Source organism: Protopterus annectens, chromosome 6.part0 (genome assembly GCF_019279795.1).
Source record: "Protopterus annectens isolate FY-2018-M chromosome 6.part0, PAN1.0, whole genome shotgun sequence".
Taxonomy (NCBI): Eukaryota; Metazoa; Chordata; order Ceratodontiformes; family Protopteridae; genus Protopterus; species Protopterus annectens.
In genome coordinates, this window is record NC_056737.1 from 1,605,341,351 (window position 1) to 1,605,355,288 (window position 13,938).

Here is a 13,938-nt window from a genome sequence, read left to right on the forward strand (position 1 = left end):
GGTTGGGCATGCCCCACAAATATGTAAGTATTTTTCCACTGTTTTACCAAAATGCAGGCTGAATGTTTGCAAAACTGGTATACATAATGGTGTGCTTCTCTACCAATAACTGCAGCTGAGAGGACTTGCAATCTTCAGTCCCATGCCAGGCGCCTGGCCAGGTTATGTTGTTAGTGTGGTAAGTACAGATATATTATGCTAACTGTAGTGCAATAAGCAATAAAGAATACAAAATGCACTGCAATAAAGAATAAACAATAAAAACTGTAGTGCAATAAATGGTCAGTTATAACTGTAGTGCAATAAAGGAACAATAACAACTGTATTGCAATAAGCAATAAACAATAAACAATACCAATAACAGTAAGCAAAAAGATATAAAGCAGGATTGTGGTGTCATAACATAATTGCACTAGAGCTGCATGCATTGCATGTCTATGGTAAGGTTGCTGCCATCAAGTGTACAACTGTAATAGCTGTAGAATGCAAAACTAATGACCTGAAATGTATTGATTTACTCATAGTATGGTTCTAGGCTGTCTCCAGGCCAATTTCAGTCACTTAATGCTCTCATTTTCTTCCACTCCAGGAACAAAAGGTATATGGGTGAGGTAGCCCACTTTATGAGCAGATAGCATGTGCAGATTTCACAGAAAATTATCAGAAATACCAATAAATTAAGCAGCATTGTGGATTCTTAACTAAATCTGTCTTAATGTTTGCAGCATGGCTGTATTTGCAGCATGGCTGTATTCATTGCATGTGTGTTCTACTGTCACTGCAATCAAGTGTAAAACTGTAATAGCTTTACAAAGCAAAAGGAATGTCCTGTAAAATGTATTTCACAACTCATAGTATGGTTCAGTGTTGCCTCCAGGCCAATTTCAGTCACATAATGCTCATATTTTATTCCACTCCAGGAACAAAAGGTATATGGCTGAGGAAGCCCACTTTATGAGCATATAGTGTGTGTAGATTTCACAGAGAATCATCAGCAGCAATACAAATAAAGTCTTAAGCTGCATTCTGGTTTCCTAAATAAATCTGTCTTAATATTTGCAATAGGGCTGTAGCCATTGCATGTCTGTTCTAAGTTGCTGCAGTCAATTGTTACATTACTTGCTGATGCCCCTGTAGTCACAAATATTGGATTCTACTCCCATGCCTGCCAACTAAGGCATGAAAGCTGTCTAGTTTACTTAATGTATACAAACATGTCTCTCAAGTTTCATGATTTTTTGTAATGTAATTAGAACTGCCTAATCTGTCTGTCACATGATTACTGGATAAGTGATTACCTGGAATGCAATGTATTTCCAAATATGTTTACAGAACACTTTGGTAGTTATGTAAGTCCACATTATATGAAACTGATCTGGGTAGTTGTGTACCTGTATTTGTTAGTGCTTGGCCCTTACTGTCCCATGCTTAAAGCTTGAGAGGTATATATGTGCTACATCAGCTATAGAAGAATTGTAATCACTGTACTCACAACTGACACTACTCACCTGTAGAACTATGTATTACCAGTGTTTCAGGGATATCATCTGCGATGTCACTAATGGTTTGTTTTTCTCTCTCTCTCCCCACCCCTTATCTTCTTTAATTTTTTTATTATTTATTATTATGATTTAATATTAATATATTTTGTTAAACTTTAATTTATTATTGTTAGTCATTATTATGATTTCATAATAATATATTTTGTTTAACTATATATTTTTAATTTAATTATTGTTTATTATTATGATTTAATATTAACATATTTTGTTAAACTAACTGTTTTGTTGCCCTTATGGTTTAATTCATACTAGTTTGCTGTTAATATACTGACTGTTATGTTACTTAATGTTGTGTGACACATAATATACCTTAATACATATTTGGATTAATAAATATTATGTTGCATTTTGTTAATACTAACATTGGTTTGGTTATGACTAAACTTAACTTATTCTTCTAACTACTTTACTATAGCACATCAAGGTCAGCTGGTTCCTGGTGATTCACCTACCTTGCCTCCTTAGCTGTGGTACCATGTCCCAGCATGTTTGGAACCCAGCCTGGTGGTGCCCCCTCTGCTGCCCCTGAACTACCTGTGGCATTGGATAGTACTGCCTCACAGGATGGGGCTCGGTGCCCTCTGGGAGCAGCATACCTCTCAACTACTCAACACAAGAAATCTGGACAAAGCCAGAAATAATGGGGGGACAAAGGCCCAAAAATAGGGACAGATTTAAAATATTGTTCCTACACACTTGGATGTTGCATTATTATATATTTTCTGAAGGATATGAAATCTGAAACTGAAATGACTGTCACTATTTAGTATTATTTATTGACTTCAAGCCTCTGTGATTTGCCAGAAAACTATAAATTTTATGAGGAACAGACAAAAATAAGAGGCAAAAATCTGGAAATTCTGTGAAAATCTGGACAGTTGAGAGGTATGGGGGTGGTGGTAGAGATGGTGTTGTCACCCATGATGAACTGCCACATTTGGTGTGCAACATCTTTATGCGTGAGTTTGGACAATGCCTGCACTGTATGGAGAACATGCTGACCTCCCTGGTGGGGCAGGCTTGCCCTGGAGCCCAACCGCCACCACCACCCTTGGGACAGTGATGGAGCAGTGTCAACAGTCCCATGGGTGGGAATGTGAATCATGCTGCTAACCTGTGGAGGCACATTGGAATCAGATTTCAGAACACCTTGCCCATCCAAGGTGTTTACCCCCCTCTTGTGCAACACACCACCCCTGCCTGATGACTTATCTGTCTTGTTTATCTGTAAAAGCTTCCTCACATACCCAACTTACCTCCCCCACACTTACCTATGTACTTTCCAAAGCATTCCACTCCACACCTCTCAACTGTCCAGATTTTCACAGAATGTCCATATTTTTGACCCATATTATTGGCCTGCACCTCATGAGATTTGTGGTTTTCTGGACTTCCATGGGAAATCAGTGAGAAGTAAATTCACTAAATAATAATAGACATTTGAGTTTCAGACTCCATATCCCTCAGAAAATGCATGGTAACACAAGACCTTTTATTCTAGCAACTTTCTAAGTTTATAGGAGCAATATTTAAATTTTGTCCCTATTTTTGGGGCTTTGTCCCCCTATTATTTTTGACTTTGTCAAGATTTTTTATGCTAAGAAGTTGAGAGGTGTGTTCCACTCCCACCTTAAAAAATAAATTGGGCACCTGTCCCCAAAAAAATATTGTCCCATACACAGCTCTCCATTTCACACACGTGTCCACTGGACACACATAATTTGGTCCAATTGGCTTAACAACACAATTATGTTGTCATCACCACTCTCACAGGGGGTGATAGTTCAAAGTCATCTACAAAATCTGTCAAAGTGCAGAGTTCTTGCTCTACAAGAAATGGAAAGCTATGGTTCTTTCCTACACCCTTCCTGCACATAGCTACCTGCCTTTCACTATGTTTTCCCCCTGCTTGCACCCCATTTCACCACTTTCCTATCTCCCCATTTTTCTTTTCTTTATATGTTTTTAGTGTGCACTTCGCTAAGCTCAGCTAAATGGAGCTATACTGATATATATGTGTTTTAAATAATAAACATGTACAAAATAAACTCCTGTCTCCTATTTCGAACCCAATACCATTATACCTGCAGACTACTGCATTAACCTGCCACACCACAAAGCTGTTAATTAAAACAGGTGGTTTAAACAAAGCATAGTAATTGCAAGGTACAGACATTAATTGTGTTTCAGCAAAGTTGTGCATTGTGCCACATTGTACAAATTCGCTTAAAGAAAAATGGAAAAATTGGGAGTGCACCTTGGAGTTTGGTGCAAGAGTACACCACTAAAAAGCCAAACACACAAGAATGTTTGCAAGTGAGTCCTCTAATAGGAGGTAAATGTCCCCTTTTTTTCAGCAACATTTACAAGTACACCTGCTAAGGCATTACTGGTAAGAAAAACATGTACAACAGGGACCCTGGTTCAGAAACACATCCATATAAACCCATGCAAATAATGATGGCTGCAAAAACAGTATGTAATAGCCTGCATATGTGTACTTACATCTTGCAAATACACCTGCTGTAACAGTGATTCTCAGTAGCTCAGCCTGATAAGTGCCTTGTAAACCGTGCATTTTGCCGCACACAGTCCTGTGTTCAAATCCATAGGTGTGTAGCATTTAATAACATTATTGTGAGACCAGCAATTAATCACTGAATCATGCACTCTTTATCTACACAATGCATTACAAATGAAATGTCTGCTTCTCACTGATGGAAGTCACAGGCCTGCAGATAGGAACACACTTCACATATCCCTATAGCAAAACTATATGTGCATTTTTTGCTGTTTTACCTGAGAGACCTTCTTTTTCATACTTTGAACAAGTTTAAACTGCTTTATTACCTGTTTTTGCATTGTACATTATCTGCACTTAAGTTACAGTTGCCCGAAAGCTTGTTTGTTAAATTTAACTGTTGAGGCTGCCCACTAAAATGTGCTAGCCTGTGTAATTGATTTATTACTGTTTCCTGCATTTCTGTGTACTTTTTAACTCAAAAAACAAAAAAACAAAACAAAAAATATCCTTGTTTTCCCACCTTTTCTCGACTAGTTTAGACCAGTATACAGGCTTTGCTGTATTCTGGACTGTGGTGTAGTTCCTGTGTTGTCCATTGCCTTACTTGGATAGAAGGAAGTTTCTTTGCTCACCAGTGGGAGTGGGGAGCCTTGAGCAGCCTATCTGTCCCTGAAGGAGTGACCTCAGCACAAGAGCTTGTAGTAATTGGTCGTTTTGGACCATTTCCAGCTCATTTGAAGTTCCCTGTTTAAAATCTGCGTTTGCGCGGCTTTGCACGATTGTGCGCATAGCGCAGTGCCGGTTAAACAGGCTTAAACTATTCCTGGCTCCGCCAAGTCTGCACTATAGTTTTTCCCTTAAGAAAGCTCTACTTTCAACATAATCAGTCTATTCGCTATATTATAAGCCTAGCACTTGCTCCTAAAACCTTTCTTTCAAGTGAAGCACCCTTAAACTAACGTAAGCACTACATCCACCTACAACCCATGTTAATACCCACTTCCCTTTAAAGTCCTCTCTGACCCAGTTTCACATCACTCCCTTATTCTATTCTGGCATGTCGAGTGGTATATTACTGACGTCCTCTCCAGTTCAGCTGGTTAATCTGGGAATCCTGAGACAATGTTACAATTGTCTCATGTACACAGACAACCCTCTCCTCCTCCCAACAAACACAAACACATGTGAGAGATGCAACTATATAGCCAAACTGGAGGCTGAACTCTCTCAACACAGGACTAGCAAGACCAGACATGAGGAGAAGGTAACCACACACACAACAAACCCAGTCTCACATAAACCAACCACAACTGCAAACCAAACACATAAAAACACAAAGACATACTCGGAGGCTCTAATAAAAAACTTACCAAAACAACAGAGGCTCCCAAAGCAGACACCCAAGAAAACACCACCTCAAAACACAGCACATGCAACACATAGCACACTAAGTCAGTGTGCCAAACAATCACAGCCCTTAAGGCAAAACACCATGCCTGATACACTAGTAATAGGTGACTCTATAGTCAGACACACTGACGTTCCACTTACCAGGCTGAACAAAGAGAGGGTAACGGTGAGCTGCCTGTCGGGTGCTAGGATCTGCCACATAACACAAGCACTCAGGTCACTCCAAAGCAAGTACAAATATGACTCCGTCATTGTCCATGCTGGCGTGAATGACCTGAGACTTACCTCCTTGGACTACATGAAAAGAGACATAGAGTAGCTCTCTGATTATGTAGCCCAGGCTGGTATGACCCTGATCCTGAGCAGCATCTTGCCCTCACCAAGAATGATGCCACAATACAAAGACAAGATGATCAGCTTTAATAATTGGCTCAGTTACTGGTGTCATTCTAGGGGGATCCAATGTCTGTCTGCTTGGGATGACATGCTGGACAAGCCATGCGGCTTGCACCTGTCACCACTGGGCTTCCGGATATTGGCTAAGGCTCTTGCCACCCCCATAGTGCCTTTTTTAGGCAAGGCTCAAAAGACAAACCCACCACCTTAGAAAACAAAAAAGGAAAAACACTAAGGGTAATGCTGCTCAACGCCAGAAGTCTAAATCTCAAGATGCAGGCTCTCGAAGCACTCCTTAGTATGGAGAGCATCGATGTCTGTGCAGTAACTGAAACCTGGTTCAAGGCTCCTGAGAGCACCCCAACCCTACCAGATTATACCTCATATCATGCATTTCAGCCCCAAAACTTGGGCCGAACCACAAAAGGAGGGGGAGTGTCCATATTCATTAAAGACACCCACACCTCCAGGTTAGTGGCAACGCATGAAGCATTGGAGACCATCCATGTGCAACTTAACCATAGGCAAAACTGCTATACAACTTGTAGCATGCTACAGACCACCCTCTCAATCTCAGGAACTCCATTCAGCCTTCCTGAAGACACTGGAGGATATGAATGTCTCACCAAATACCATCATATTGGGAGACTTCAACTACCCAAACATAGACTGGGTGGATTATTCAAGCCCTAACACCCTAGCCCAAAGGTTCCTGGAATTCATCAACTCAAATGCAATGGAACAACTAGTCACCTCCCCCACAAGGGGAAATAATATACTTGACCTGATCATCACAAACATGGGGACAAAATGCTCAACACCAGAAGTATACCCCTCACTAGTGAGTTCAGACCACAAACTAATAACCCTAGATATTCATATCCCACCTCCACCCCCAGCACAAAAGACCACAGTGAGAAACTTCTCAAAAGCTGACTTTACACTCATTAGGACTGAAATGGTATCCCTCAAACCCCCTGGGCCAGTGGAAACCACATCCCACACTGCTGAATCCTTCACAAATGCTTTCTACGGACATCTCCAAGAATGCATGGATCATGCAATCCCAAATAAAACCAAGACCCTTTCCACCAAAGGCAGGCATCCTATCTGGTGGACCCCAGCCATAAACAAACTTTATAACAAGAGAAGGAAGCTACTGCAAGACAGAGAAAAATCCCATAAAGGGAAAGCATATATGATCAGCACTAGCAAAAAACTACGTTCGCTCATAAAATCATCAAAGGCCAACTTTGAGAGAAAAATCGCTAAGGACACTAAAGATAACCACAAGGCCTTCTTCAGTTATGTTAGAAACCTGGGCGGAAACCCTCAGATATGCTCAGAGTTAGTTCATAATGGCAAGAAATACACTGAACCCATAGATATTGCCAACATACTGGCAGACAGGTTCAGTGCAAATTTCTCCCCTCCCTCACCCCCAAAAGATGAAATATTTATCCCAGCTGAATGTAACCTCCCTGACATCTCAGATGTCCAGGTGAGAGCTGCTCTCAGCAAAGCTAAAAATACAGCATCTATGAGACCAGACGGTGTCCCGGGTTGCGTGCTATGTGAACTCCTAGAGGAGCTAAACCCGCACATAAGAATGCTGTTTAATCTTAGCCTTACTACAGGATATGTCCCTGAACACTGGCGTACAGCAACAGTGGTCCCACTCCACAAAGGAGGCGCCTCTACAGACCCTGGAAACTACCACCCCATAGGCTTGACCAGCCTGGTCTGCAAAGCTATGGAAAGGGTCATTATGGAACTCATAAACAAAGACATCGGGGACCTACAGCCAATTGACCCTACCCAATTCGGCTTTGTAAAAGGCAGATCCTGCCTTTTGAACCTGGTGGACTTTTTTGAAACAGTCACTAGAGCCATCGATGAAGGCAAAGCACTTCATACAGCCTACCTGGACCTGGCAAAAGCCTTTGACACAATACCCCACTCAGGCATCATAGACAAGCTCAACAGCTTAAATGTAAACCCGTATGTCACAAGATGGGTTGAAAACTGGCTAAAGGACAGAACCCACAAAGTCAGAATAGCTGGAGCTATGTCAGATTCTAAGCCAGTCACAAGTGGAGTCCCACAGGGCTCTGTCTTGGGACCCCTCTTGTTCGGCATTTATTTCTCAGATGTGCAGGCAAACATAGGGGGGTTGTGGCTGACAAAGTTCGCAGATGACTGCAAACTAGGCACCATAGTCGATACACCAGCTGACACATGCATCCTTCAGAAGGGCCTTACAGAAACAGACAACTGGTGCCAGAGTCATGGCCTTAAACTAAATGCCAAAAAATGTATAGTCATCCCCTTTGGGAAAAACAAAGTACCCACAAATTACCACATAGGTGGTAATCCATTAAGTACGGAAAAAGTAATCCGAGACCTGGGGACCCAAGTTGACAGTGACCTCTCATTTGACACCCACGTCGCCAAAGTGGTTAGAAAGACCTTCTACCTTACCCACCTTATCATGAAGGGATTCACATCCAGATCAAAGGATGTCATTGTACCCCTATATTCCTCTCTTATCAGGCCTATGATTGAGTACAATGCCCCATTTGGTATGTACCTCACCCGGCACCTGCAGCAGCTGGAGAGACCCCAAAAGTACCTCACCAAGAGGATCAAGGGTCTCCAACATATGTCATATGCTGCCAGACTAAAGAAGCTCCAGCTCTATTCAGTAGCATACCGCCTGCTCAGAGGTGATCTGTGCCTGACGTACAAGGCCATGTCCAATCCGGAATTAATGGACATGCTCCACCTCAAAAAATCCAAATCCATCAGAGCCACGAGAGCTAAAGATCTAAACCTCAGCACAAGTATGAATAGGACATGCTGGAGGGACAGATTCATAACCCAGAGGCTTCCCGCACTCTGGAACAGGATCCCAGTCCATGTTAGGCAGAGCCCCTCACTGACTCTCTTCAAGAGAAATCTTGACGAGTGGATGGGTGATCATAGGTTTACCCCGGGGGTCATCTCTGTGTCATTACTAGACAGAGGCACAGTAAACTAAATTTATTTTGTACACTTTTGTATCATTACATGGGGTGGCGAAAGCCATGTACACTATGGCTAGGCTTATAAATGCCCTAGGGCAGATAGCCTAGTACTATACTATGAAACTATAAAGTGTCAAGTCATCCATTAATATGCATTCAGAGAAGATTTTGACTCAGGTTATGCAAATGAGGCCCACTAATATCAGAGTGTAGTACACAATCCTTTCAAACTCATAGTGCAGATTAGCACAGCCCCTGCTTTTAACAAGGCCTGCCCACATACACATTCCAAATGAGTAACAGACTGTAACACGTGGCCTGACTGTTGTCCAAATGGTGGACATAATATTATATTTATCCCCTATGTTGCTCAAGGACACAACAAACATATAGCTTAGCACTCTGTTAATGATACCATTGTCTAACATACTTACCTTAAACACATGCCTTAATAGGAGTGGAATGGCTACCCTCAATCTGGCTTTGCCTCTACTACAAGGCTGCCACAGTTGCTCTTAGAGCTGGTTGTCCTCCAAAGTGTTCGCACTCTCTGCTATGCCTATTACCTGCAGCAGTAGCTGCAGCCTGTAGCACACAAATCTCTATGTAACAGTAGCTGCTATAGACCTACCCTTTGCGATGACATAGTCTTCTCACCCCAGTAAGGTCCAGCACAACAAATCAGAAAGGGCTTGTAATCTACATGGAGGCCTTATATCTTGTACAGTGGTTGCATGTCATTGGATGATAGTGCAAATCTGCTGTGTTGACTGCAATTAGCATTTCAGAACCACAGATTAGTTAAGAGGCAATTGCCCGCTAATGAGAAGCATGTTAAAAGGCAAACATGCGGGCTATGGGGAACCATCCTTTATGATACTTTCTGCACACAGAACATGCACCTGCAAAAAGTTAAATATCACCACATATCAACAGAGGAGTTTTGCATTCCAGCAGCTATGTAACCTTTTTGTTTACAACAAGATGCAGATGTATGAATATACTTACAGGGAATAGGGATTACAGCTTGAGCCTTTCTTACAACTGTGATAATGACATGTCATTGATATCCAGATATGTTACACCTACAGAGGACATACAGTACATCAAGGCTGGAATGCTGTTTGTCTGTATGGCTCACTGGTCTCTTGGGACTATCCCTTTATAGTGGTTGTAATAGCACACTGCTATTTGTTTGGCACTGTTGTTTTGACATATTATAAGGAGGGTTGCCCATAGGGGATACACTACAATATACTCCAGTGTTGGGTGTATGATCATACAGCAGTATCTGTTTTGGCACACATGGAAATAGCTATCACTAGTGTTTTAGTTGCATCCATACACTTAGTATGTTTGCCCACTGTATGTGATCCTGACATGTGTTCCCATTCTGTTGTCCTCCAGGACACATGTACCCAAGACGCTATGCACCTTTCATGAATGGGGAGAATGAGATTATACTTGAAGGCCTCTGGAACACCATGAACTCCTACTGTCCAGGGGTGGGCAAAACAGCGAACAGCATGCAGCATTGTGGGCTGACATTGTCCATGACATGAATGCTACAGGTCATCAGAGCAGGACATATGAGCATGTTTGACACCATTCAATGGACATGCTCAATGCTGCATGCAGAAGAGCAGCAGATGTAGCCAGGGATCATGGCATCATTGGTGGAGGGCTTGCAGCAGAACAACCACTCTCAGCCACTGAGGAATTCCTGGATAACCTAGGCACACACGACAGCTCCCAGGCTTCCATCACACTGTATGTCATGGATGTGGATGCCACAGTTTCCATGGCAGAGGAGCGTGCAGGTAAGCTTAGTTTGATCATCATTGCAATACTGTAACATTCAGTGTGTCGAGGTGTACATACTCTTACATGGGTGGCAGGTCTGTTTTCTTTCAGGGGGTTAACTCCAGTTTGACTCTCGTGCTCAGATGTTGACCGATACAATAAACATAGTAGCTACTGTAAATGTGAGATATATGGACATATTACCTTTTTGTGGTGCAACATGCAGTGGTACTGACATTACCTCTCCCTCTACTTTGAACAGGTCCATCAGGTATCAGACAAGGCTATGGTCCTGTTCCTGGTAAGCATGACACTGTTTTGTTATAGATGTAGGTTTACAGCAATGTAATCCCTATCATTCCAGGCCCATGTCTGGAGTGCTGTACTGTCGGCATGATTACCAACTGCACAGATATTTTATGACTGTGCACATGTTATAGTCATATGTATGCCTTCTAGGTGTCAGCCACACTGATAGATGTGACAGTATTGTCAGGAGATTGCAGATTGCCATATGAGTCAACTGTGCAACGTCTTCACAAATGTCAACAGTGTACCTCATTTTTGCTGATGAGATTGCTGTGTAAAGAGCTTTTATTTACAAGTAACTACAGCTGTTTGTGGGAATAGCAATGTCCTCTTGTCCTACTATATGAGGTTGGGGTTTCAACAGATATGTAATATTGCCAACAGTTTATAGACCTGTACAGAGCATAATAGTGTAGGTATTAATGTACTGCTTTTTCATGTGATCAGGGGGGTTGGTGTCTGTCCCCTACACAATGTCAATCCAGTGTCTCTTCAGAGTAATGAAGATGGTGGCCACAGTGAGGTACAGGTGGGAGTTTCATGGGCTGAATATGTCCCAGAGGTTGACATCACTCCTCTGCCCCCATTGCCACCGCACACAGTCAGTAATCCTGCACATACTCAGTCCCCAGAGGCCACAGATATTGTCCAGTCATAGGGTGGGGGCATTGAACAGGAATGTATGTCAACTATGGCTCCAGCGATTGTAGACACTGGCCATAGACAGAGAGCTGGTGAGGTTCCACACAGCAGATTGATAGGGATGTTTGTATGAGGCCTGCTGTCCTTCCATTACCTGTTACAGGTGTCACATCACTGTTCACTCGGCGTATATTTCAGGCCATCATGAAGGCAGAGGCACATTCTGAAAGGAACTCCAGATGTATGCTCAGGGTTATGGATGCAGCACAGTCTGATATCCGTGACTGCCTACACCACATTGGTGACACCCTGGATCAGTTCACTGATGCAGTGGAGTGTTTTTCTTGGAACCCACAGTGTCTGTGCTGGAACGTGTGGTTGGAGTTGAGCGTTGGTCTCATGGACATATGTCAGCAACCCCTTCTGCTGAGATTCCACATGGCCATGTACAATCACACTCCTGTAGTGGCAGTACATCCAGTGCTACAGAGGGGAGTGTACTGTCCACACAAAGACATGGCAGAACATGAGCTCATGGTCCTCAGTTCCCTGTGGAGGACACAGTCTCAGCAGACAGCAGTCATCATCCGGTACTAGCACTGCTTCTGACCTTCGGCATGGAGGTGCCAGTGTAACTCCTGGCAAAGCCACTTCCCATGTTTGGGGCCAGAGATGGTGAACTCTCAGCTCTACCATGCATGGTTCAAAGCTGTCCAACATATACACATGTAGGCCTAGCACTGAGCTTGACTTTGTACATGCACATACTCATACACCACTGTCAAATGCAGGTCACCTACAGACATACACGGCACAGTTCCATGGTCCTTCTTTCCTTCTTCCCTTCCTGACTCATGCATGCTGTCAACCTTTTGGGTCAGCCTAAGCCTCCTAGACTGCCACACAAGACCATGTGTAAGTGATGATACCTGTGCAACTTCCCTGTCATCTTCATCATCAATGCAGGGAAATGAAGTTATGTGTCTGATGCACAGCGTGACTATATAAATTAACATGTACTTGTGTAATGCATTGTTTTGTCATGCCATTTGTAGTGGTTACTGACAGATGCTGTATGCTGACATTTATAATGAGTAAGCCAAATACTTTTGTGTACCTTATGTTGTATGATGTTGTAATGGCTGTATACTTACACAATGAGAGGTGTGTCATGGACCTGTTTATGTCTCTGTTTCAGGATTCTGTTGGGGACACCTATGGATACACAGTAGCAATAATGCCATAGATGTCACAGCACAGGATAGAATGTCAGCACAAAAGAAATATGTCCTCAGTAAGGTACAGCACTATAGGTGCATTGCTCCATAAGTCCATATGTGTGTAACAGGCTAACAAGGACAATGATGTCATTCAGCGTACTCGTGCATCCCTAATCTGTGAAAAGGTCTGATACCCTTGATAAGTGTCACCAGGGTTGAGAGAGCTAACACGCCAAAAGCTGTGGTGCTGGGGATAACCCTTCTACACATTTCCTGTGTACAGTACAGACATTTATCCAACAACAGCTATAGTTGTCTTCTTCTTCATCCCATAATGTAATATGAGCATGAGGTGTGTCACAGCAGATGTGTGCTTCACATGCATGGGGTACCTGTTACATATAGGGTGTACTGTCTGTGTTACATACCTGTCTCTCCAGCATGTACTATGTATACCACAGTGATGGTGTAGGTGTGTTGGATGGGTAAGCCGTGTTAGTCCTGTCATGGATGAGTGGGAGGTAGACAATGGGATCTGACACCTCCCTGTATGGCAGCCATACACATCCCCTACAAAGCATCTATGAGACACACTGCACATGTACAGTCTTGACATGGACTCCATAGGCCATGTTATCTGCAATCTGTATTGCTTTACCATGGAACCTGTGTGGCTGCTACAGTTGTAAGATATGCCTGTATAATGACATAGCAAAGGTGGCATTGTACACAATGATAGGTGTAATGAGTACCACATTCAGTATGGCAATTGCAGTCTGGGAGTTACTTCACAGATTTGTCTGTTTAGGTTGTACAACAGTGAATGCATCCTCACATCTTACTGACTACTGAAAGTCAAAAACTACATTTCTCTCTGTGTCTATACATCCATGAGTAATGGCTCAACTGTGTGGTGTGCAGACACACCTATATTTCTCAGGAGTGGATAACTTTTCAAAGGATAGTATTGTGCACTCATTGGCATTTAGTATTTGTTAGTGGCTCAGACAGCAACTAAATGTGTGTCACAGGCCATCCTGGGTAAC